Source organism: Apis cerana, linkage group LG1 (genome assembly GCF_029169275.1).
Source record: "Apis cerana isolate GH-2021 linkage group LG1, AcerK_1.0, whole genome shotgun sequence".
Taxonomy (NCBI): domain Eukaryota; kingdom Metazoa; phylum Arthropoda; class Insecta; order Hymenoptera; family Apidae; genus Apis; species Apis cerana.
The window spans coordinates 21920178-21943864 of NC_083852.1; the positions used below are offsets into that span (position 1 = coordinate 21920178).

At 32.5% G+C, this 23687-nt stretch overlaps 2 long non-coding RNA genes across 5 annotated transcripts in view; one reads left to right on the forward strand and one right to left on the reverse strand.

Annotated features, from left to right (window-relative positions):
* The window catches only part of LOC133666433 (uncharacterized), a 33449-nt gene extending 30692 nt beyond the window's left edge, over positions 1–2757 (forward strand). For all 4 annotated transcript variants that reach the window (XR_009830605.1, XR_009830618.1, XR_009830610.1 and 1 more), the window contains 2 exons: positions 2240–2350; positions 2424–2757. This is a non-coding gene — a long non-coding RNA (uncharacterized LOC133666433). The remainder of the gene's footprint in view (positions 1–2239; positions 2351–2423) is intronic.
* The window catches only part of LOC133666460 (uncharacterized), a 168015-nt gene that overhangs the window by 24508 nt on the left and 119820 nt on the right, over positions 1–23687 (reverse strand). The window lies entirely within an intron of this gene.

The following is a 23687-nucleotide window of genomic DNA, read 5'->3' on the forward strand; positions in this document are numbered from 1 at the left end:
CGTGCTCGAACCTTGCCTTGTTCTCCTTACTAGATCTCCCTGTCCTCCTCTGGATGCCGATTTCTTTTCTTCGCGAAAGGAAGAAAGATCCTTGGCAATGTGGATGAGAATAAATTTCGTGCTTTAACGTTAATTTGTAAAATTACACGGTGACGCGATATTTTATATTTATCGTGTTATTTATGTATCTTCGTGAAAAAGTAATCGGATATTAAATATAACGTTTATGGGAAAAGAGATCTGGAAGATAAAATTGTAACATTAGATATTTAATATTTTTTTTTATTATTATTATATTAAATGGATAATGTTCGTTAATAACGGATCTTCAGAAAGATAATATCGACAAATATTCTTTATAGAAAAGATTAATAAGAGTCATTTTGTAATTACAATGTTCGTTGACTCTAACCCTTAAAGTAGTAAATAATCAGTAACTTATGAAAGGTAGTGTATTATTTATTATAAGCGTAAGATCTTCGATAATTTGATATATTTCTTTTTTCATTAAAAGTAGTTAATAAGTGTCAACTCTATTTTATAATTATATCATTCCTTTTTCTTTTTATTACCAAGTGATTGCATTGAACAATTTACAAAAGGCGATATTACATTATGGAGGACGTGTTTTCATAAAAATATATATATTATAACGGAATATTATACATATTCGTGTTCACCGGGCATAAATTATTTCCAGTGTGTAATTATCAATAGCGCAATGAAATTTTCTTTCGTCCCTTAAACGAAACACGGCCATTTCTCGCACGTAATCGGCAAGGCATGCAAGCGTTCGCCGAAACGCGATAGCAATTAAAGTGTTAATTACTCTGACGAAGCTGAATTGGCAGAAACTGGTGGGTGGTGAGAGAGTGGAAGGAAGTAAGACAAAGGGTTGCGACGCGTTTGGACAAAGATTCAAAGAGAAAGAGAAAGGAAGGAGGTGGGGCATCGCTTAGGAAAGGGCGCAGGCGGTGAAACTTTTACGCGATAATTGTCTCGGTTGAAAATACTTTTCGGTCGTTACGTTTCTTGCCACTTGCAGCAAGGCAAGCTTGACCCTTCCGTCTTTCAACACGTCTTCCTCGCAATGAACCCTTGCATTTTTCCGCTTTAGATAATTCATTACTTTGTCTGTACTCGCCGAAACGCCAAAATGCTTGACCAACGCGGATAACATCTTAATAAACATATCTTATAATAAACAATAACACCTCGAGGATTAAAATTTCGAGTATAAATAAATTTATTTCATCGATCAACTTTCATATAAATCGAAGAGAAACGAGAGAAGCGATTAATTAAAATCTTCTCCAAAAAGCTCGATCGAGATAAATATGATGTAGATACGCGTTGGTGAGACAACAGCAATCCATAGACCACCTACGGTCTTATAGCAGAGAGAAAGGAGAGACGCAGAATCTGTTAACGTGGGACAACGAAACTTAAAGGAAGAAGGTTTCCGCGAAACTGTGGTCCGCAGGGGAGCCGCGAACAAAGAGTCGCGTCTCCTGAGCCGAAAGAAGACTCGGCCTGCCGGTGTCCGACGAAAGGAAATGCTGTGCGCCGTAACCGACAGATAACGATCGTGGGGATCGCGAATCTAGTACCGATTCACGATCTCTCTCTCTCTGTCTCTCACTCTATGCGAACAGGGCCATACGTATGCCCGTTTACGCATACATTTGCCGGACGCGAGATTCCAGCTCTGTGGAAGTACCTGCCCCTGCAGTTAAGACCTCAAGGTATCAGGTTTCCCCGATTGTATCGTCAAACGGTCCCTGCTCGGTTTCTTCGTCATCTTGCGCGGCGAGGCAACCAGCTCGGTTATTTCCAGCCTCCTCCTGCGCTCGCCCTCCCTTTCTCCCGTCCCTGTGATTCCCTCCTCGCTCGTGGCCGGCGGCGGCGACGCCGGCGTCGCGCTTTTGAGAAACAGGCTTAATCCGTAAGGACATCTCTCGCGATAGAGGGGTCAACGCCAGCTGCACGCCCTGGGTGACGGTTTGCTCGTTCCACCGTCTGCTTAGACCACTGATCACTGCACATGGCGAGAGCCGGCGTTGGATGGCGTTGATCGCTGATTACGCTATTGATGATGAATGGCGTCGTGGTTGAGACGGTAATTCGCCACGAAGCGAATTGTTACGCACGTGTCGTCCTCGCCTTTTTCTTGTCTCGTGCGAGAACTTGAGGAAGCGTAATAATTTTTATTTTTTATTTTTTATTTTCCTTTTTTAAGGAGACAACCTTTGCGACTTAAGCGGTGATGGCCGGGGTTCTTACGCCCTTTCTTTCTACGAACTCGTTCGATTTACGCGTATTAAATATAGAGGCTTTTAAAAGCGAATCCGTGAGTACGATGCTTAATGCGGTGAATATTTATGCGCCCTCGGTTGAAATTCTTTTATACTTTTGTTTTTCAGTGCCACGAGAGGGAAAGAAGAGGAAGAAGGGGAGAGGAAAGTGGAAGGACGCGCACGCAATCCGAGACAATATCCCGTTTTGGCTAAGAGGATCGCCGTCTCGGTGGCAGTTTTAATAAATTTCGCCGATTTCTACGCTCACCGTGGATTGCAACGTCGTGGATTGCGACTACCTACGAATAAACGGACAGAATCCCCGTACTTTCGGTTTATTATACTTCGTTAGAACCATGACCCCGATTTTGTAAATCGTTTTAATATCATCAATGTTCTATATGTTTGTAACAAACTTTTATGTTTCAAAAAATAAATAAAAATGTGAAAAATTTAAAAATACGTTTTTTTATTGATTCCCACATTCCCTCTTCCTATCTCAAATCGTTGATCATTTATATATTTAAAACACAAATCGAAATTTTAATCAAAATTTTTAACAATTTTTTCAATCAAAATAAAAACCAGGAGAAATTAATCGAAAGAAAAATTTGGGAAAAACTGTGTACCGTCGATATCGAGACGAGTTAACGAGACAATTAATTGGAAATTAAATAAGGCCGATAATAGAAAATCAACGGTGTAGCGCATTCATAACGAGCTTATCGCGGAGTTAGCCGAGGTTTCGCGGTAGCTGTTTTTTCGCATCATGTAATGGATATCCCAACCCTGGCTGATGATCTATTACCGCGAAAATAGGTCAATTATATCTGCTGGCCTCGGGCCATGAGGTACATCCCAAATTTCAAGCTAATTCTGTTGGCTGCTTTAATTACTGTCGGGCTTCGAAACGCGCCAGATCAAAGCGACACATCTGCCGCAAAGATTTGCAATCGCTAGGAAAATGCAACCTTTGGAATATTGGTTTGGGAATTTGGCAAGTGCTATTTCTTGTGAAATTTTCATTGGCTGGAACGCGTCGAGGGAAGTATTTCCTACTCATCCTCTTGATTCGGACCACTTATTCGAAGATTAACTGCGTTTACGGATTACATAAAATGATAAAATGGGACTCTAATAATGTTTTAAAAACATTTTAAAAATCTCTTCCTTGCATATATTACTAAAAAAGTGTCAAAATTCTTCGGATATTAAAAAGATATGGAACTACTATTGCATTATAAAATAGTATAAAATTTAAAAAAATTAAAATTTCTTATACACACATTTTTATATATCTAAAAAAAATAAAAAAAAATTTTATATATCTAAAAAAAAATTTTAAATGCAACTTTCTACATATCATATTCTCCTAATGAAAAGACGAAAACGTTAGCAACAAATAACGAAAAATTTACGAATGCGAAAAATTTTAAATACCACCTCCTTATATATCATATTCCCCTAACTAATTACAAGAACCATTGAAAAATTTAAGCCTGCGAAAAATTCTAAGTGCCACCATCTTACATATCATAATCTCCTAATGAAAAGCCGAAAATATTAACAAGAAACATTGAAAAATTTGCGCCTGTGAAAAATATTAACTATCACCTCCTTATATATCATGTTATCCTAATAAAAAGACGAAAAGTCTAATCAGACACTTTGAGAAATTTACACATACGAAAAATATTTAATGCCACTCCCTTATATATAAATATATATATATATATATATCACATTATCCTAATGAAAAAACAAACATTTTAACAAGAAACTGCAAAATTTAAGCCTGCTAAAAATTCTAAGTGCTACCACCTTATATATCATACTCTCCTAATGAAAAGTCGCAAGATTTAGCAAGAAAGTTTGAAAAATTTAGGCCTGCAAAACATTTTCAGTGCCACCTCTTTACATATCATATTCTCCTGTTAAAAAGTCGGAAATTTGGGCGAAAAATTTTAAGAAACTTTAAGAATTGTCTCTTTGTTAAAATTTTTAGTGCCACCTCTTTACACATCATATTCTCCTGTTAAAAAGTCGGAAATTTGGGCGAAAAATTTTAAGAAAGTTTAAGAATTGTCTCTCTATTAAAATTTTTAGTGCCACCTCTTTAGACATCATATTATCCTGTTAAAGAATCGGAAATTTGGGCGAAAAATTTTAAGAAACTTTAAGAATTGTCTCTCTGTTAAAATTTTTAGTGCCACCTCTTTACACGTCATATTCTCCTGTTAAAAAGTCGGAAATTTGGGCGAAAAATTTTAAGAAACGTTAAGAATTGTCTCTCTGTTAAAATTTTTAGTGCCACCTCTTTACACATCATATTCTCCTGTTAAAAAGTCGGAAATTTGGCCGAGAAATTTTAAGAAACTTTAAGAATTGGCCCTCTGTTAAAATTTTTAGTGCCACCTCTTTACACATCATATTCTCCTGTTAAAAAGTCGGAAATTTGGGCGAAAAATTTTAAGAAACTTTAAGAATTGTCTCTCTGTTAAAATTTTTAGTGCCACCTCTTTACACGTCATATTCTCCTGTTAAAAAGTCGGAAATTTGGGCGAAAAATTTTAAGAAACTTTAAGAATTGTCTCTCTGTTAAAATTTTTAGTGCCACCTCTTTACACATCATATTCTCCTGTTAAAAAGTCGGAAATTTGGCCGAGAAATTTTAAGAAACTTTAAGAATTGTCTCTCTGTTAAAATTTTTAGTGCCACCTCTTTACACATCATATTCTCCTGTTAAAAAGTCGGAAATTTGGGCGAAAAATTTTAAGAAACTTTAAGAATTGTCTCTCTGTTAAAATTTTTAGTGCCACCTCTTTACACATCATATTCTCCTGTTAAAAAGTCGGAAATTTGGGCGAAAAATTTTAAGAAACTTTAAGAATTGTCTCTCTGTTAAAATTTTTAGTGCCACCTCCTTACACATCATATTATCCTGTTAAAGAATCGAAAATTTGGGCGAAAAATTTTAAGAAACTTTAAGAATTGTCTCTCTGTTAAAATTTTTAGTGCCACCTCTTTACACGTCATATTCTCCTGTTAAAAAGTCGGAAATTTGGACGAGAAACTTTAAGAAACTTTAAGAATTGTCTCTCTGTTAAAATTTTTAGTGCCACCTCTTTACACATCATATTCTCCTGTTAAAAAGTCGGAAATTTGGGCGAAAAATTTTAAGAAACTTTAAGAATTGTCTCTCTATTAAAATTTTTAGTGCCACCTCCTTAGACATCATATTATCCTGTTAAAGAATCGGAAATTTGGGCGAAAAATTTTAAGAAACTTTAAGAATTGTCTCTCTGTTAAAATTTTTAGTGCCACCTCTTTACACATCATATTCTCCTGTTAAAAAGTCGGAAATTTGGGCGAAAAATTTTAAGAAACTTTAGGAATTGTCTCTCTGTTAAAATTTTTAGTGCCACCTCTTTACACATCATATTCTCCTGTTAAAAAGTCGGAAATTTGGGCGAAAAATTTTAAGAAACTTTAAGAATTGTCTCTCTGTTAAAATTTTTAGTGCCACCTCTTTACACATCATATTCTCCTGTTAAAAAGTCGGAAATTTGGACGAGAAACTTTAAGAATTGTCTCTCTGTTAAAATTTTTAGTGCCACCTCTTTACACATCATATTCTCCTGTTAAAAAGTCGGAAATTTGGGCGAAAAATTTTAAGAAACTTTAAGAATTGTCTCTCTGTTAAAATTTTTAGTGCCACCTCTTTACACGTCATATTCTCCTGTTAAAAAGTCGGAAATTTGGGCGAAAAATTTTAAGAAACTTTAAGAATTGTCTCTCTGTTAAAATTTTTAGTGCCACCTCTTTACACATCATATTCTCCTGTTAAAAAGTCGGAAATTTGGCCGAGAAATTTTAAGAAACTTTAAGAATTGTCTCTCTGTTAAAATTTTTAGTGCCACCTCTTTACACATCATATTCTCCTGTTAAAAAGTCGGAAATTTGGGCGAAAAATTTTAAGAAACTTTAAGAATTGTCTCTCTGTTAAAATTTTTAGTGCCACCTCTTTACACATCATATTCTCCTGTTAAAAAGTCGGAAATTTGGGCGAAAAATTTTAAGAAACTTTAAGAATTGTCTCTCTGTTAAAATTTTTAGTGCCACCTCTTTACACGTCATATTCTCCTGTTAAAAAGTCGGAAATTTGGGCGAAAAATTTTAAGAAACTTTAAGAATTGTCTCTCTGTTAAAATTTTTAGTGCCACCTCTTTACACATCATATTCTCCTGTTAAAAAGTCGGAAATTTGGCCGAGAAATTTTAAGAAACTTTAAGAATTGTCTCTCTGTTAAAATTTTTAGTGCCACCTCTTTACACATCATATTCTCCTGTTAAAAAGTCGGAAATTTGGGCGAAAAATTTTAAGAAACTTTAAGAATTGTCTCTCTGTTAAAATTTTTAGTGCCACCTCTTTACACATCATATTCTCCTGTTAAAAAGTCGGAAATTTGGGCGAAAAATTTTAAGAAACTTTAAGAATTGTCTCTCTGTTAAAATTTTTAGTGCCACCTCCTTAGACATCATATTATCCTGTTAAAGAATCGGAAATTTGGGCGAAAAATTTTAAGAAACTTTAAGAATTGTCTCTCTGTTAAAATTTTTAGTGCCACCTCTTTACACGTCATATTCTCCTGTTAAAAAGTCGGAAATTTGGGCGAAAATTTTAAGAAACTTTAAGAATTGTCTCTCTGTTAAAATTTTTAGTGCCACCTCTTTACACATCATATTCTCCTGTTAAAAAGTCGGAAATTTGGGCGAAAAATTTTAAGAAACTTTAAGAATTGTCTCTCTATTAAAATTTTTAGTGCCACCTCCTTAGACATCATATTATCCTGTTAAAGAATCGGAAATTTGGGCGAAAAATTTTAAGAAACTTTAAGAATTGTCTCTCTGTTAAAATTTTTAGTGCCACCTCTTTACACGTCATATTCTCCTGTTAAAAAGTCGGAAATTTGGGCGAAAATTTTAAGAAACTTTAAGAATTGTCTCTCTGTTAAAATTTTTAGTGCCACCTCTTTACACATCATATTCTCCTGTTAAAAAGTCGGAAATTTGGGCGAAAAATTTTAAGAAACTTTAAGAATTGTCTCTCTATTAAAATTTTTAGTGCCACCTCCTTAGACATCATATTATCCTGTTAAAGAATCGGAAATTTGGGCGAAAAATTTTAAGAAACTTTAAGAATTGTCTCTCTGTTAAAATTTTTAGTGCCACCTCTTTACACATCATATTCTCCTGTTAAAAAGTCGGAAATTTGGGCGAAAAATTTTAAGAAACTTTAAGAATTGTCTCTCTGCTAAAATTTTTAGTGCCACCTCTTTACACATCATATTCTCCTGTTAAAAAGTCGGAAATTTGGGCGAAAAATTTTAAGAAACTTTAAGAATTGTCTCTCTGTTAAAATTTTTAGTGCCACCTCTTTACACATCATATTCTCCTGTTAAAAAGTCGGAAATTTGGACGAGAAACTTTAAGAATTGTCTCTCTGTTAAAATTTTTAGTGCCACCTCTTTACACATCATATTCTCCTGTTAAAAAGTCGGAAATTTGGGCGAAAAATTTTAAGAAACTTTAAGAATTGTCTCTCTGTTAAAATTTTTAGTGCCACCTCTTTACACGTCATATTCTCCTGTTAAAAAGTCGGAAATTTGGGCGAAAAATTTTAAGAAACTTTAAGAATTGTCTCTCTATTAAAATTTTTAGTGCCACCTCCTTAGACATCATATTCTCCTGTTAAAAAATCGGAAATTTGGGCGAAAAATTTTAAGAAACTTTAAGAATTGTCTCTCTGTTAAAATTTTTAGTGCCACCTCTTTACACATCATATTCTCCTGTTAAAAAGTCGGAAATTTGGGCGAAAAATTTTAAGAAACTTTAAGAATTGTCTCTCTGTTAAAATTTTTAGTGCCACCTCTTTACACATCATATTCTCCTGTTAAAAAGTCGGAAATTTGGCCGAGAAATTTTAAGAAACTTTAAGAATTGGCCCTCTGTTAAAATTTTTAGTGCCACCTCTTTACACATCATATTCTCCTGTTAAAAAGTCGGAAATTTGGGCGAAAAATTTTAAGAAACTTTAAGAATTGTCTCTCTGTTAAAATTTTTAGTGCCACCTCTTTACACGTCATATTCTCCTGTTAAAAAGTCGGAAATTTGGGCGAAAAATTTTAAGAAACTTTAAGAATTGTCTCTCTGTTAAAATTTTTAGTGCCACCTCCTTAGACATCATATTATCCTGTTAAAGAATCGGAAATTTGGGCGAAAAATTTTAAGAAACTTTAAGAATTGTCTCTCTGTTAAAATTTTTAGTGCCACCTCTTTACACGTCATATTCTCCTGTCAAAAAGTCGGAAATTTGGGCGAAAAATTTTAAGAAACTTTAAGAATTGTCTCTCTGTTAAAATTTTTAGTGCCACCTCTTTACACATCATATTCTCCTGTTAAAAAGTCGGAAATTTGGGCGAAAAATTTTAAGAAACTTTAAGAATTGTCTCTCTGTTAAAATTTTTAGTGCCACCTCCTTAGACATCATATTATCCTGTTAAAGTCGGAAATTTGGGCGAAAAATTTTAAGAAACTTTAAGAATTGTCTCTCTGTTAAAATTTTTAGTTCCACCTCTTTACACATCATATTCTCCTGTGAAAAGTCGGAAATTTGGGCGAAAAATTTTAAGAAACTTTAAGAATTGTCTCTCTGTTAAAATTTTTAGTGCCACCTCTTTACACATCATATTCTCCTGTGAAAAGTCGGAAATTTGGGCGAAAAATTTTAAGAAACTTTAAGAATTGTCTCTCTGTTAAAATTTTTAGTGCCACCTCTTTACACATCATATTCTCCTGTTAAAAAGTCGAAAATTTGGACGAGAAACTTTAAGAAATAGCTCTCTGTTAAAATTCTTTAGTGCCACCTCTTTACATATCATATTCTCCTGTTAAAAAGTCGAAAATTTGGGCGAGAAACTTTAAGAAATCGGTCTCTGTTAAAATTTTTAGTGCCACCTCTTTACACATCATATTCTCCTGTTAAAAAGTCGGAAATTTGGGCGAAAAATTTTAAGAAACTTTAAGAATTGTCTCTCTGTTAAAATTTTTAGTGCCACCTCTTTACACATCATATTCTCCTGTTAAAAAGTCGGAAATTTGGGCGAAAAATTTTAAGAAACTTTAAGAATTGTCTCTCTGTTAAAATTTTTAGTGCCACCTCTTTACACATCATATTCTCCTGTTAAAAAGTCGGAAATTTGGGCGAAAAATTTTAAGAAACTTTAAGAATTGTCTCTCTGTTAAAATTTTTAGTGCCACCTCTTTACACATCATATTCTCCTGTTAAAAAGTCGGAAATTTGGCCGAGAAATTTTAAGAAACTTTAAGAATTGTCTCTCTGTTAAAATTTTTAGTGCCACCTCTTTACACATCATATTCTCCTGTTAAAAAGTCGGAAATTTGGGCGAAAAATTTTAAGAAACTTTAAGAATTGTCTCTCTGTTAAAATTTTTAGTGCCACCTCTTTACACATCATATTCTCCTGTTAAAAAGTCGGAAATTTGGGCGAAAAATTTTAAGAAACTTTAAGAATTGTCTCTCTGTTAAAATTTTTAGTGCCACCTCCTTAGACATCATATTATCCTGTTAAAGAATCGAAAATTTGGGCGAAAAATTTTAAGAAACTTTAAGAATTGTCTCTCTGTTAAAATTTTTAGTGCCACCTCTTTACACGTCATATTCTCCTGTTAAAAAGTCGGAAATTTGGGCGAAAACTTTAAGAAACTTTAAGAATTGTCTCTCTGTTAAAATTGTTAGTGCCACCTCTTTACACATCATATTCTCCTGTTAAAAAGTCGGAAATTTGGGCGAAAAATTTTAAGAAACTTTAAGAATTGTCTCTCGATTAAAATTTTTAGTGCCACCTCCTTAGACATCATATTATCCTGTTAAAGAATCGGAAATTTGGGCGAAAAATTTTAAGAAACTTTAAGAATTGTCTCTCTGTTAAAATTTTTAGTGCCACCTCTTTACACATCATATTCTCCTGTTAAAAAGTCGGAAATTTGGGCGAAAAATTTTAAGAAACTTTAAGAATTGTCTCTCTGTTAAAATTTTTAGTGCCACCTCTTTACACATCATATTCTCCTGTTAAGAAGTCGGAAATTTGGGCGAAAAATTTTAAGAAACTTTAAGAATTGTCTCTCTGTTAAAATTTTTAGTGCCACCTCTTTACACATCATATTCTCCTGTTAAAAAGTCGGAAATTTGGGCGAAAAATTTTAAGAAACTTTAAGAATTGTCTCTCTGTTAAAATTGTTAGTGCCACCTCTTTGCACATCATATTCTCCTGTTAAAAAGTCGAAAATTTGGACGAGAAACTTTAAGAATTGTCTCTCTGTTAAAATTTTTAGTGCCACCTCTTTACATATCATATTCTCCTGTTAAAAAGTCGGAAATTTGGACGAGAAATTTTAAGAAACTTTAAGAATTGGCCCTCTGTTAAAATTTTTAGTGCCACCTCTTTACACATCATATTCTCCTGTTAAAAAGTCGGAAATTTGGGCGAAAAATTTTAAGAAACTTTAAGAATTGTCTCTCTATTAAAATTGTTAGTGCCACCTCTTTAGACATCATATTATCCTGTTAAAGAATCGGAAATTTGGGCGAAAAATTTTAAGAAACTTTAAGAATTGTATCTCTGTTAAAATTTTTAGTGCCACCTCTTTACACGTCATATTCTCCTGTTAAAAAGTCGGAAATTTGGGCGAAAAATTTTAAGAAACGTTAAGAATTGTCTCTCTGTTAAAATTTTTAGTGCCACCTCTTTACACATCATATTCTCCTGTTAAAAAGTCGGAAATTTGGCCGAGAAATTTTAAGAAACTTTAAGAATTGGCCCTCTGTTAAAATTTTTAGTGCCACCTCTTTACACATCATATTCTCCTGTTAAAAAGTCGGAAATTTGGGCGAAAAATTTTAAGAAACTTTAAGAATTGTCTCTCTGTTAAAATTTTTAGTGCCACCTCTTTACACATCATATTCTCCTGTTAAAAAGTCGGAAATTTGGGCGAAAAATTTTAAGAAACTTTAAGAATTGTCTCTCTGTTAAAATTTTTAGTGCCACCTCTTTACACGTCATATTCTCCTGTTAAAAAGTCGGAAATTTGGGCGAAAAATTTTAAGAAACTTTAAGAATTGTCTCTCTGTTAAAATTTTTAGTGCCACCTCTTTACACATCATATTCTCCTGTTAAAAAGTCGGAAATTTGGCCGAGAAATTTTAAGAAACTTTAAGAATTGTCTCTCTGTTAAAATTTTTAGTGCCACCTCTTTACACATCATATTCTCCTGTTAAAAAGTCGGAAATTTGGGCGAAAAATTTTAAGAAACTTTAAGAATTGTCTCTCTGTTAAAATTTTTAGTGCCACCTCTTTACACATCATATTCTCCTGTTAAAAAGTCGGAAATTTGGGCGAAAAATTTTAAGAAACTTTAAGAATTGTCTCTCTGTTAAAATTTTTAGTGCCACCTCTTTACACATCATATTCTCCTGTTAAAAAGTCGGAAATTTGGGCGAAAAATTTTAAGAAACTTTAAGAATTGTCTCTCTATTAAAATTTTTAGTGCCACCTCCTTAGACATCATATTATCCTGTTAAAGAATCGGAAATTTGGGCGAAAAATTTTAAGAAACTTTAAGAATTGTCTCTCTGTTAAAATTTTTAGTGCCACCTCTTTACACATCATATTCTCCTGTTAAAAAGTCGGAAATTTGGGCGAAAAATTTTAAGAAACTTTAAGAATTGTCTCTCTGTTAAAATTTTTAGTGCCACCTCTTTACACATCATATTCTCCTGTTAAAAGTCGGAAATTTGGGCGAAAAATTTTAAGAAACTTTAAGAATTGTCTCTCTGTTAAAATTTTTAGTGCCACCTCTTTACACATCATATTCTCCTGTTAAAAAGTCGGAAATTTGGGCGAAAAATTTTAAGAAACTTTAAGAATTGTCTCTCTGTTAAAATTTTTAGTGCCACCTCTTTACACATCATATTCTCCTGTTAAAAAGTCGGAAATTTGGGCGAAAAATTTTAAGAAACTTTAAGAATTGTCTCTCTGTTAAAATTTTTAGTGCCACCTCTTTACACGTCATATTCTCCTGTTAAAAAGTCGGAAATTTGGGCGAAAAATTTTAAGAAACTTTAAGAATTGTCTCTCTGTTAAAATTTTTAGTGCCACCTCTTTACACATCATATTCTCCTGTTAAAAGTCGGAAATTTGGCCGAGAAATTTTAAGAAACTTTAAGAATTGTCTCTCTGTTAAAATTTTTAGTGCCACCTCTTTACACATCATATTCTCCTGTTAAAAAGTCGGAAATTTGGGCGAAAAATTTTAAGAAACTTTAAGAATTGTCTCTCTGTTAAAATTTTTAGTGCCACCTCTTTACACATCATATTCTCCTGTTAAAAAGTCGGAAATTTGGGCGAAAAATTTTAAGAAACTTTAAGAATTGTCTCTCTGTTAAAATTTTTAGTGCCACCTCCTTAGACATCATATTATCCTGTTAAAGAATCGGAAATTTGGGCGAAAAATTTTAAGAAACTTTAAGAATTGTCTCTCTGTTAAAATTTTTAGTGCCACCTCTTTACACGTCATATTCTCCTGTTAAAAAGTCGGAAATTTGGGCGAAAATTTTAAGAAACTTTAAGAATTGTCTCTCTGTTAAAATTTTTAGTGCCACCTCTTTACACATCATATTCTCCTGTTAAAAAGTCGGAAATTTGGGCGAAAAATTTTAAGAAACTTTAAGAATTGTCTCTCTGTTAAAATTTTTAGTGCCACCTCCTTAGACATCATATTATCCTGTTAAAGAATCGGAAATTTGGGCGAAAAATTTTAAGAAACTTTAAGAATTGTCTCTCTGTTAAAATTTTTAGTGCCACCTCTTTACACATCATATTCTCCTGTTAAAAAGTCGGAAATTTGGGCGAAAAATTTTAAGAAACTTTAAGAATTGTCTCTCTGTTAAAATTTTTAGTGCCACCTCTTTACACATCATATTCTCCTGTTAAAAAGTCGGAAATTTGGGCGAAAAATTTTAAGAAACTTTAAGAATTGTCTCTCTATTAAAATTTTTAGTGCCACCTCCTTAGACATCATATTATCCTGTTAAAGAATCGGAAATTTGGGCGAAAAATTTTAAGAAACTTTAAGAATTGTCTCTCTGTTAAAATTTTTAGTGCCACCTCCTTACACATCATATTCTCCTGTTAAAAAGTCGGAAATTTGGGCGAAAAATTTTAAGAAACTTTAAGAATTGTCTCTCTGTTAAAATTTTTAGTGCCACCTCCTTACACATCATATTCTCCTGTTAAAAAGTGGAAAATTTGGACGAGAAACTTTAAGAATTGTCTCTCTGTTAAAATTTTTAGTGCCACCTCTTTACATATCATATTCTCCTGTTAAAAAGTCGAAAATTTGGACGAGAAACTTTAAGAAATTGCTCTCTGTTAAAATTTTTTAGTGCCACCTCTTTACATATCATATTCTCCTGTTAAAAAGTCGAAAATTTGGACGAGAAACTTTAAGAAATTGCTCTCTGTTAAAATTTTTTAGTGCCACCTCTTTACATATCATATTCTCCTGTTAAAAAGTCGAAAATTTGGACGAGAAACTTTAAGAAATCTCTCTCTGTTAAAATTTTTTAATGCCATCTCTTTACACATCATATTCTCCTGTTAAAAAGTCGGAAATTTGGGCGAAAAATTTTAAGAAACTTTAAGAATTGTCTCTCTATTAAAATTTTTAGTGCCACCTCCTTAGACATCATATTATCCTGTTAAAAAGTCGGAAATTTGGGCGAAAAATTTTAAGAAACTTTAAGAATTGGCTCTCTGTTAAAATTTTTAATGCCACCACTTTACACATCATATTCTCCTGTTAAAAAGTCGGAAATTTGGGCGAAAAATTTTAAGAAACTTTAAGAATTGTCTCTCTGTTAAAATTTTTAGTGCCACCTCTTTACACATCATATTCTCCTGTTAAAAAGTCGGAAATTTGGGCGAAAAATTTTAAGAAACTTTAAGAATTGTCTCTCTGTTAAAATTTTTAGTGCCACCTCTTTACACGTCATATTCTCCTGTTAAAAGGTCGGAAATTTGGGCGAAAAATTTTAAGAAACTTTAAGAATTGTCTCTCTGTTAAAATTTTTAGTGCCACCTCATTACACATCATATTCTCCTGTTAAAAAGTCGGAAATTTGGCCGAGAAATTTTAAGAAACTTTAAGAATTGTCTCTCTGTTAAAATTTTTAGTGCCACCTCTTTACACATCATATTCTCCTGTTAAAAAGTCGGAAATTTGGGCGAAAAATTTTAAGAAACTTTAAGAATTGTCTCTCTGTTAAAATTTTTAGTGCCACCTCTTTACACATCATATTCTCCTGTTAAAAAGTCGGAAATTTGGGCGAAAAATTTTAAGAAACTTTAAGAATTGTCTCTCTGTTAAAATTTTTAGTGCCACCTCCTCATACATCATATTATCCTGTTAAAGAATCGAAAATTTGGGCGAAAAATTTTAAGAAACTTTAAGAATTGTCTCTCTGTTAAAATTTTTAGTGCCACCTCTTTACACGTCATATTCTCCTGTTAAAAAGTCGGAAATTTGGGCGAAAATTTTAAGAAACTTTAAGAATTGTCTCTCTGTTAAAATTTTTAGTGCCACCTCTTTACACATCATATTCTCCTGTTAAAAAGTCGGAAATTTGGGCGAAAAATTTTAAGAAACTTTAAGAATTGTCTCTCTATTAAAATTTTTAGTGCCACCTCCTTAGACATCATATTATCCTGTTAAAGAATCGGAAATTTGGGCGAAAAATTTTAAGAAACTTTAAGAATTGTCTCTCTGTTAAAATTTTTAGTGCCACCTCCTTAGACATCATATTCTCCTGTTAAAAGTCGGAAATTTGGACGAAAAATTTTAAGAAACTTTAAGAATTGTCTCTCTGTTAAAATTTTTAGTGCCACCTCCTTACACATCATATTCTCCTGTTAAAAAGTCGGAAATTTGGACGAGAAACTTTAAGAATTGTCTCTCTGTTAAAATTTTTAGTGCCACCTCTTTACAAATCATATTCTCCTGTTAAAAAGTCGAAAATTTGGACGAGAAACTTTAAGAAATTGCTCTCTGTTAAAATTTTTAGTGCCACCTCTTTACACGTCATATTCTCCTGTTAAAAAGTCGAAAATTTGGACGAGAAACTTTAAGAAATTGCTCTCTGTTAAAATTTTTAGTGCCACCTCTTTACATATCATATTCTCCTGTTAAAAAGTCGAAAATTTGGACGAGAAACTTTAAGAATTGTCTCTCTGTTAAAATTTTTAGTGCCACCTCTTTACACATCATATTCTCCTGTTAAAAAGTCGGAAATTTGGGCGAAAAATTTTAAGAAACTTTAAGAATTGGCTCTCTATTAAAATTTTTAGTGCCACCTCCTTAGACATCATATTATCCTGTTAAAGAATCGGAAATTTGGGCGAAAAATTTTAAGAAACTTTAAGAATTGTCTCTCTGTTAAAATTTTTAGTGCCACCTCTTTACACATCATATTCTCCTGTTAAAAAGTCGGAAATTTGGGCGAAAAATTTTAAGAAACTTTAAGAATTGTCTCTCTGTTAAAATTTTTAGTGCCACCTCTTTACACATCATATTCTCCTGTTAAAAAGTCGGAAATTTGGGCGAAAAATTTTAAGAAACTTTAAGAATTGTCTCTCTGTTAAAATTTTTAGTGCCACCTCTTTACACGTCATATTCTCCTGTTAAAAGGTCGGAAATTTGGGCGAAAAATTTTAAGAAACTTTAAGAATTGTCTCTCTGTTAAAATTTTTAGTGCCACCTCTTTACACATCATATTCTCCTGTTAAAAGTCGGAAATTTGGCCGAGAAATTTTAAGAAACTTTAAGAATTGTCTCTCTGTTAAAATTTTTAGTGCCACCTCTTTACACATCATATTCTCCTGTTAAAAAGTCGGAAATTTGGGCGAAAAATTTTAAGAAACTTTAAGAATTGTCTCTCTGTTAAAATTTTTAGTGCCACCTCTTTACACATCATATTCTCCTGTTAAAAAGTCGGAAATTTGGGCGAAAAATTTTAAGAAACTTTAAGAATTGTCTCTCTGTTAAAATTTTTAGTGCCACCTCCTTAGACATCATATTATCCTGTTAAAGTCGGAAATTTGGGCGAAAAATTTTAAGAAACTTTAAGAATTGTATCTCTGTTAAAATTTTTAGTGCCACCTCTTTACACGTCATATTCTCCTGTTAAAAAGTCGGAAATTTGGGCGAGAAATTTTAAGAAACTTTAAGAATTGTCTCTCTGTTAAAATTTTTAGTGCCACCTCTTTACACATCATATTCTCCTGTGAAAAGTCGGAAATTTGGGCGAAAAATTTTAAGAAACTTTAAGAATTGTCTCTCTGTTAAAATTTTTAGTGCCACCTCCTTAGACATCATATTATCCTGTTAAAGAATCGGAAATTTGGGCGAAAAATTTTAAGAAACTTTAAGAATTGTCTCTCTGTTAAAATTTTTAGTGCCACCTCTTTACACGTCATATTCTCCTGTTAAAAAGTCGGAAATTTGGGCGAAAAATTTTAAGAAACTTTAAGAATTGTCTCTCTGTTAAAATTTTTAGTGCCACCTCTTTACACATCATATTCTCCTGTTAAAAAGTCGGAAATTTGGCCGAGAAATTTTAAGAAACTTTAAGAATTGTCTCTCTGTTAAAATTTTTAGTGCCACCTCTTTACACATCATATTCTCCTGTTAAAAAGTCGGAAATTTGGGCGAAAATTTTAAGAAACTTTAAGAATTGTCTCTCTGTTAAAATTTTTAGTGCCACCTCTTTACACATCATATTCTCCTGTTAAAAAGTCGGAAATTTGGGCGAAAAATTTTAAGAAACTTTAAGAATTGTCTCTCTGTTAAAATTTTTAGTGCCACCTCCTTAGACATCATATTATCCTGTTAAAGAATCGGAAATTTGGGCGAAAAATTTTAAGAAACTTTAAGAATTGTCTCTCTGTTAAAATTTTTAGTGCCACCTCTTTACACGTCATATTCTCCTGTTAAAAAGTCGGAAATTTGGGCGAGAAATTTTAAGAAACTTTAAGAATTGTCTCTCTGTTAAAATTTTTAGTGCCACCTCTTTACACATCATATTCTCCTGTTAAAAAGTCGGAAATTTGGGCGAAAAATTTTAAGAAACTTTAAGAATTGTCTCTCTGTTAAAATTTTTAGTGCCACCTCCTTAGACATCATATTATCCTGTTAAAGAATCGAAAATTTGGGCGAAAAATTTTAAGAAACTTTAAGAATTGTCTCTCTGTTAAAATTTTTAGTGCCACCTCTTTACACGTCATATTCTCCTGTTAAAAGTCGGAAATTTGGGCGAAAAATTTTAAGAAACTTTAAGAATTGTCTCTCTGTTAAAATTTTTAGTGCCACCTCTTTACACATCATATTCTCCTGTGAAAAGTCGGAAATTTGGGCGAAAAATTTTAAGAAACTTTAAATTGTCTCTCTGTTAAAATTTTTAGTGCCACCTCTTTACACATCATATTCTCCTGTTAAAAAGTCGGAAATTTGGGCGAAAAATTTTAAGAAACTTTAAGAATAGTCTCTCTGTTAAAATTTTTAGTGCCACCTCTTTACACGTCATATTCTCCTGTTAGAAAGTCGGAAATTTGGGCGAAAAATTTTAAGAAACTTTAAGAATTGTCTCTCTGTTAAAATTTTTAGTGCCACCTCTTTACACATCATATTCTCCTGTTAAAAAGTCGAAAATTTGGACGAGAAACTTTAAGAATTGTCTCTCTGTTAAGATTCTTTAGTGCCACCTCTTTACATATCATATTCTCCTGTTAAAAAGTCGGAAATTTGGGCGAAAAATTTTAAGAAACTTTAAGAATTGTCTCTCTGTTAAAATTTTTAGTGCCACCTCTTTACACATCATATTCTCCTGTTAAAAAGTCGGAAATTTGGGCGAAAAATTTTAAGAAACTTTAAGAATTGTCTCTCTGTTAAAATTTTTAGTGCCACCTCTTTACACATCATATTCTCCTGTTAAAAAGTCGGAAATTTGGGCGAAAAATTTTAAGAAACTTTAAGAATTGTCTCTCTGTTAAAATTTTTAGTGCCACCTCTTTACACATCATATTCTCCTGTTAAAAAGTCGGAAATTTGGGCGAAAAATTTTAAGAAACTTTAAGAATTGTCTCTCTGTTAAAATTTTTAGTGCCACCTCTTTACACGTCATATTCTCCTGTTAGAAAGTCGGAAATTTGGGCGAAAAATTTTAAGAAACTTTAAGAATTGTCTCTCTGTTAAAATTTTTAGTGCCACCTCCTTACACATCATATTCTCCTGTTAAAAAGTCGGAAATTTGGACGAGAAACTTTAAGAATTGTCTCTCTGTTAAAATTTTTAGTGCCACCTCTTTACAAATCATATTCTCCTGTTAAAAAGTCGAAAATTTGGACGAGAAACTTTAAGAAATTGCTCTCTGTTAAAATTTTTAATGCCACCTCTTTACATATCATATTCTCCTGTTAAAAAGTCGGAAATTTTGGCGAAAAATTTTAAGAATCTTTAAGAATTGTCTCTCTGTTAAAATACTTAGTGCCACCTCTTTACACGTCATATTCTCCTGTTAGAAAGTCGGAAATTTGGGCGAAAAATTTTAAGAAACTTTAAGAATTGTCTCTCTGTTAAAATTTTTAGTGCCACCTCTTTACACATCATATTCTCCTGTTAAAAGTCGGAAATTTGGGCAAAAATTTTAAGAAACTTTAAGAATTGTCTCTCTGTTAAAATTTTTAGTGCCACCTCTTTACACGTCATATTCTCCTGTTAAAAAGTCGGAAATTTGGGCGAAAAATTTTAAGAAACTTTAAGAATTGTCTCTCTGTTAAAATTTTTAGTGCCACCTCTTTACACATCATATTCTCCTGTTAAAAAGTCGGAAATTTGGGCGAAAAATTTTAAGAAACTTTAAGAATTGTCTCTCTGTTAAAATTTTTAGTGCCACCTCTTTACGTCATATTCTCCTGTTAGAAAGTCGGAAATTTGGGCGAAAAATTTTAAGAAACTTTAAGAATTGTCTCTCTGTTAAAATTTTTAGTGCCACCTCTTTACACATCATATTCTCCTGTTAAAAAGTCGGAAATTTGGGCGAAAAATTTTAAGAAACTTTAAGAATTGTCTCTCTGTTAAAATTTTTAGTGCCACCTCTTTACACATCATATTCTCCTGTTAAAAAGTCGAAAATTTGGACGAGAAACTTTAAGAAATTGGCCCTCTGTTAAAATTTTTAGTGCCACCTCTTTACATATCATATTCTCCTGTTAAATTTGGGCGAAAAATTTTAAGAAACTTTAAGAATTGTCTCTCTGTTAAAATTTTTAGTGCCACCTCTTTACACATCATATTCTCCTGTTAAAAAGTCAAATTTGGGCGAAAAATTTTAAGAAACTTTAAGAATTGTCTCTCTGTTAAAATTTTTAGTGCCACCTCTTTACACATCATATTCTCCTGTTAAAAAGTCGGAAATTTGGGCGAAAAATTTTAAGAAACTTTAAGAATTGTCTCTCTGTTAAAATTTTTAGTGCCACCTCTTTACATCATATTCTCCTGTTAAAAAGTCGGAAATTTGGGCGAAAAATTTTAAGAAACTTTAAGAATTGTCTCTCTGTTAAAATTTTTAGTGCCACCTCTTTACACGTCATATTCTCCTGTTAGAAAGTCGGAAATTTGGGCGAAAAATTTTAAGAAACTTTAAGAATTGTCTCTCTGTTAAAATTTTTAGTGCCACCTCCACATCATATTCTCCTGTTAAAAAGTCGAAAATTTGGACGAGAAACTTTAAGAATTGTCTCTCTGTTAAAATTTTTAGTGCCACCTCTTTACAAATCATATTCTCCTGTTAAAAAGTCGAAAATTTGGACGAGAAACTTTAAGAAATTGCTCTCTGTTAAAATTTTTTAGTGCCACCTCTTTACATATCATATTCTCCTGTTAAAAGTCGAAAATTTGGACGAGAAACTTTAAGAATTCGTGCTCTGTTAAGATTCTTTAGTGCCACCTCTTTACATATCATATTCTCCTGTTAAAAAGTCGGAAATTTGGGCGAAAAATTTTAAGAAACTTTAAGAGTTGTCCCTCTGTTAAAATTTTTAGTGCCACCTCTTTACACATCATATTCTCCTGTTAAAAAGTCGGAAATTTGGGCGAAAAATTTTAAGAAACTTTAAGAATTGTCTCTCTGTTAAAATTTTTAGTGCCACCTCTTTACACATCATATTCTCCTGTTAAAAAGTCGGAAATTTGGGCGAAAAATTTTAAGAAACTTTAAGAATTGTCTCTCTGTTAAAATTTTTAGTGCCACCTCTTTACACATCATATTCTCCTGTTAAAAAGTCGGAAATTTGGGCGAAAAATTTTAAGAAACTTTAAGAATTGTCTCTCTGTTAAAATTTTTAGTGCCACCTCTTTACACGTCATATTCTCCTGTTAGAAAGTCGGAAATTTGGGCGAAAAATTTTAAGAAACTTTAAGAATTGTCTCTCTGTTAAAATTTTTAGTGCCACCTCCTTACACATCATATTCTCCTGTTAAAAAGTCGAAAATTTGGACGAGAGATTTTAAGAAATCTCTCTCTGTTAAAATTCTTTAGTGCCACCTCTTTACATATCATATTCTCCTGTTAAAAAATTTGGACGAGAAACTTTAGGAAATTGCTCTCTGTTAAAATTTTTTAGTGCCACCTCTTTACATATCATATTCTCCTGTTAAAAAGTCGAAAATTTGGTCGAGAAACTTTAAGAATGTGCTCTCTGTTAAAATTTTTTAGTGCCACCTCTTTACATATCATATTCTCCTGTTAATTGTCTCTCTGTTAAAATTTTTAGTGCCACCTCTTTACATATCATATTCTCCTGTTAAAAAGTCCTCTCTGTTAAAATTTTTAGTGCCACCTCTTTACACGTCATATTCTCCTGTTAGAAAGTCAATTTGGGCGGAAACTTTAAGAATTGTCTCTCTGTTAAAATTTTTAGTGCCACCTCCTTACACATCATATTCTCCTGTTAAAAGTCGAAAATTTGGACGAGAAACTTTAAGAATTGTCTCTCTGTTAAAATTTTTAGTGCCACCTCTTTACAAATCATATTCTCCTGTTAAAAAGTCGAAAATTTGGACGAGAAACTTTAAGAAATTGCTCTCTGTTAAAATTTTTTAGTGCCACCTCTTTACATATCATATTCTCCTGTTAAAAAGTCGGAAATTTGGGCGAAAAATTTTAAGAAACTTTAAGAATTGGCCCTCTGTTAAAATACTTAGTGCCACCTCTTTACACGTCATATTCTCCTGTTAGAAAGTCGGAAATTTGGGCGAAAAATTTTAAGAAACTTTAAGAATTGTCTCTCTGTTAAAATTTTTAGTGCCACCTCTTTACACATCATATTCTCCTGTTAAAAAGTCGGAAATTTGGGCAAAAAATTTTAAGAAACTTTAAGAATTGTCTCTCTGTTAAAATTTTTAGTGCCACCTCTTTACACGTCATATTCTCCTGTTAAAAAGTCGGAAATTTGGGCGAAAAATTTTAAGAAACTTTAAGAATTGTCTCTCTGTTAAAATTTTTAGTGCCACCTCTTTACACATCATATTCTCCTGTGAAAAGTCGGAAATTTGGGCGAAAAATTTTAAGAAACTTTAAGAATTGTCTCTCTGTTAAAATTTTTAGTGCCACCTCTTTACACGTCATATTCTCCTGTTAGAAAGTCGGAAATTTGGGCGAAAAATTTTAAGAAACTTTAAGAATTGTCTCTCTGTTAAAATTTTTAGTGCCACCTCTTTACACATCATATTCTCCTGTGAAAAGTCGGAAATTTGGGCGAAAAATTTTAAGAAACTTTAAGAATTGTCTCTCTGTTAAAATTTTTAGTGCCACCTCTTTACACATCATATTCTCCTGTTAAAAAGTCGAAAATTTGGACGAGAAACTTTAAGAATTGTCTCTCTGTTAAAATTTTTAGTGCCACCTCTTTACATATCATATTCTCCTGTTAAAAAGTCGGAAATTTGGGCGAAAAATTTTAAGAAACTTTAAGAATTGTCTCTCTGTTAAAATTTTTAGTGCCACCTCTTTACACATCATATTCTCCTGTTAAAAAGTCGGAAATTTGGGCGAAAAATTTTAAGAAACTTTAAGAATTGTCTCTCTGTTAAAATTTTTAGTGCCACCTCTTTACACATCATATTCTCCTGTTAAAAAGTCGGAAATTTGGGCGAAAAATTTTAAGAAACTTTAAGAATTGTCTCTCTGTTAAAATTTTTAGTGCCACCTCTTTACACATCATATTCTCCTGTTAAAAAGTCGGAAATTTGGGCGAAAAATTTTAAGAAACTTTAAGAATTGTCTCTCTGTTAAAATTTTTAGTGCCACCTCTTTACACGTCATATTCTCCTGTTAGAAAGTCGGAAATTTGGACGAAAAATTTTAAGAAACTTTAAGAATTGTCTCTCTGTTAAAATTTTTAGTGCCACCTCCTTACACATCATATTCTCCTGTTAAAAAGTCGAAAATTTGGACGAGAAACTTTAAGAATTGTCTCTCTGTTAAAATTTTTAGTGCCACCTCTTTACAAATCATATTCTCCTGTTAAAAAGTCGAAAATTTGGACGAGAAACTTTAAGAAATTGCTCTCTGTTAAAATTTTTAGTGCCACCTCTTTACATATCATATTCTCCTGTTAAAAAGTCGAAAATTTGGACGAGAAACTTTAAGAAATTGGTCTCTGTTAAAATTCTTTAGTGCCACCTCTTTACATATCATATTCTCCTGTTAAAAAGTCGGAAATTTGGGCGAAAAATTTTAAGAAACTTTAAGAGTTGTCTCTCTGTTAAAATTTTTAGTGCCACCTCTTTACACATCATATTCTCCTGTTAAAAAGTCGGAAATTTGGGCGAAAAATTTTAAGAAACTTTAAGAATTGTCTCTCTGTTAAAATTTTTAGTGCCACCTCTTTACACATCATATTCTCCTGTTAAAAAGTCGGAAATTTGGGCGAAAAATTTTAAGAAACTTTAAGAATTGTCTCTCTGTTAAAATTTTTAGTGCCACCTCTTTACACATCATATTCTCCTGTTAAAAAGTCGGAAATTTGGGCGAAAAATTTTAAGAAACTTTAAGAATTGTCTCTCTGTTAAAATTTTTAGTGCCACCTCTTTACACGTCATATTCTCCTGTTAGAAAGTCGGAAATTTGGGCGAGAAATTTTAAGAAACTTTAAGAATTGTCTCTCTGTTAAAATTTTTAGTGCCACCTCCTTACACAT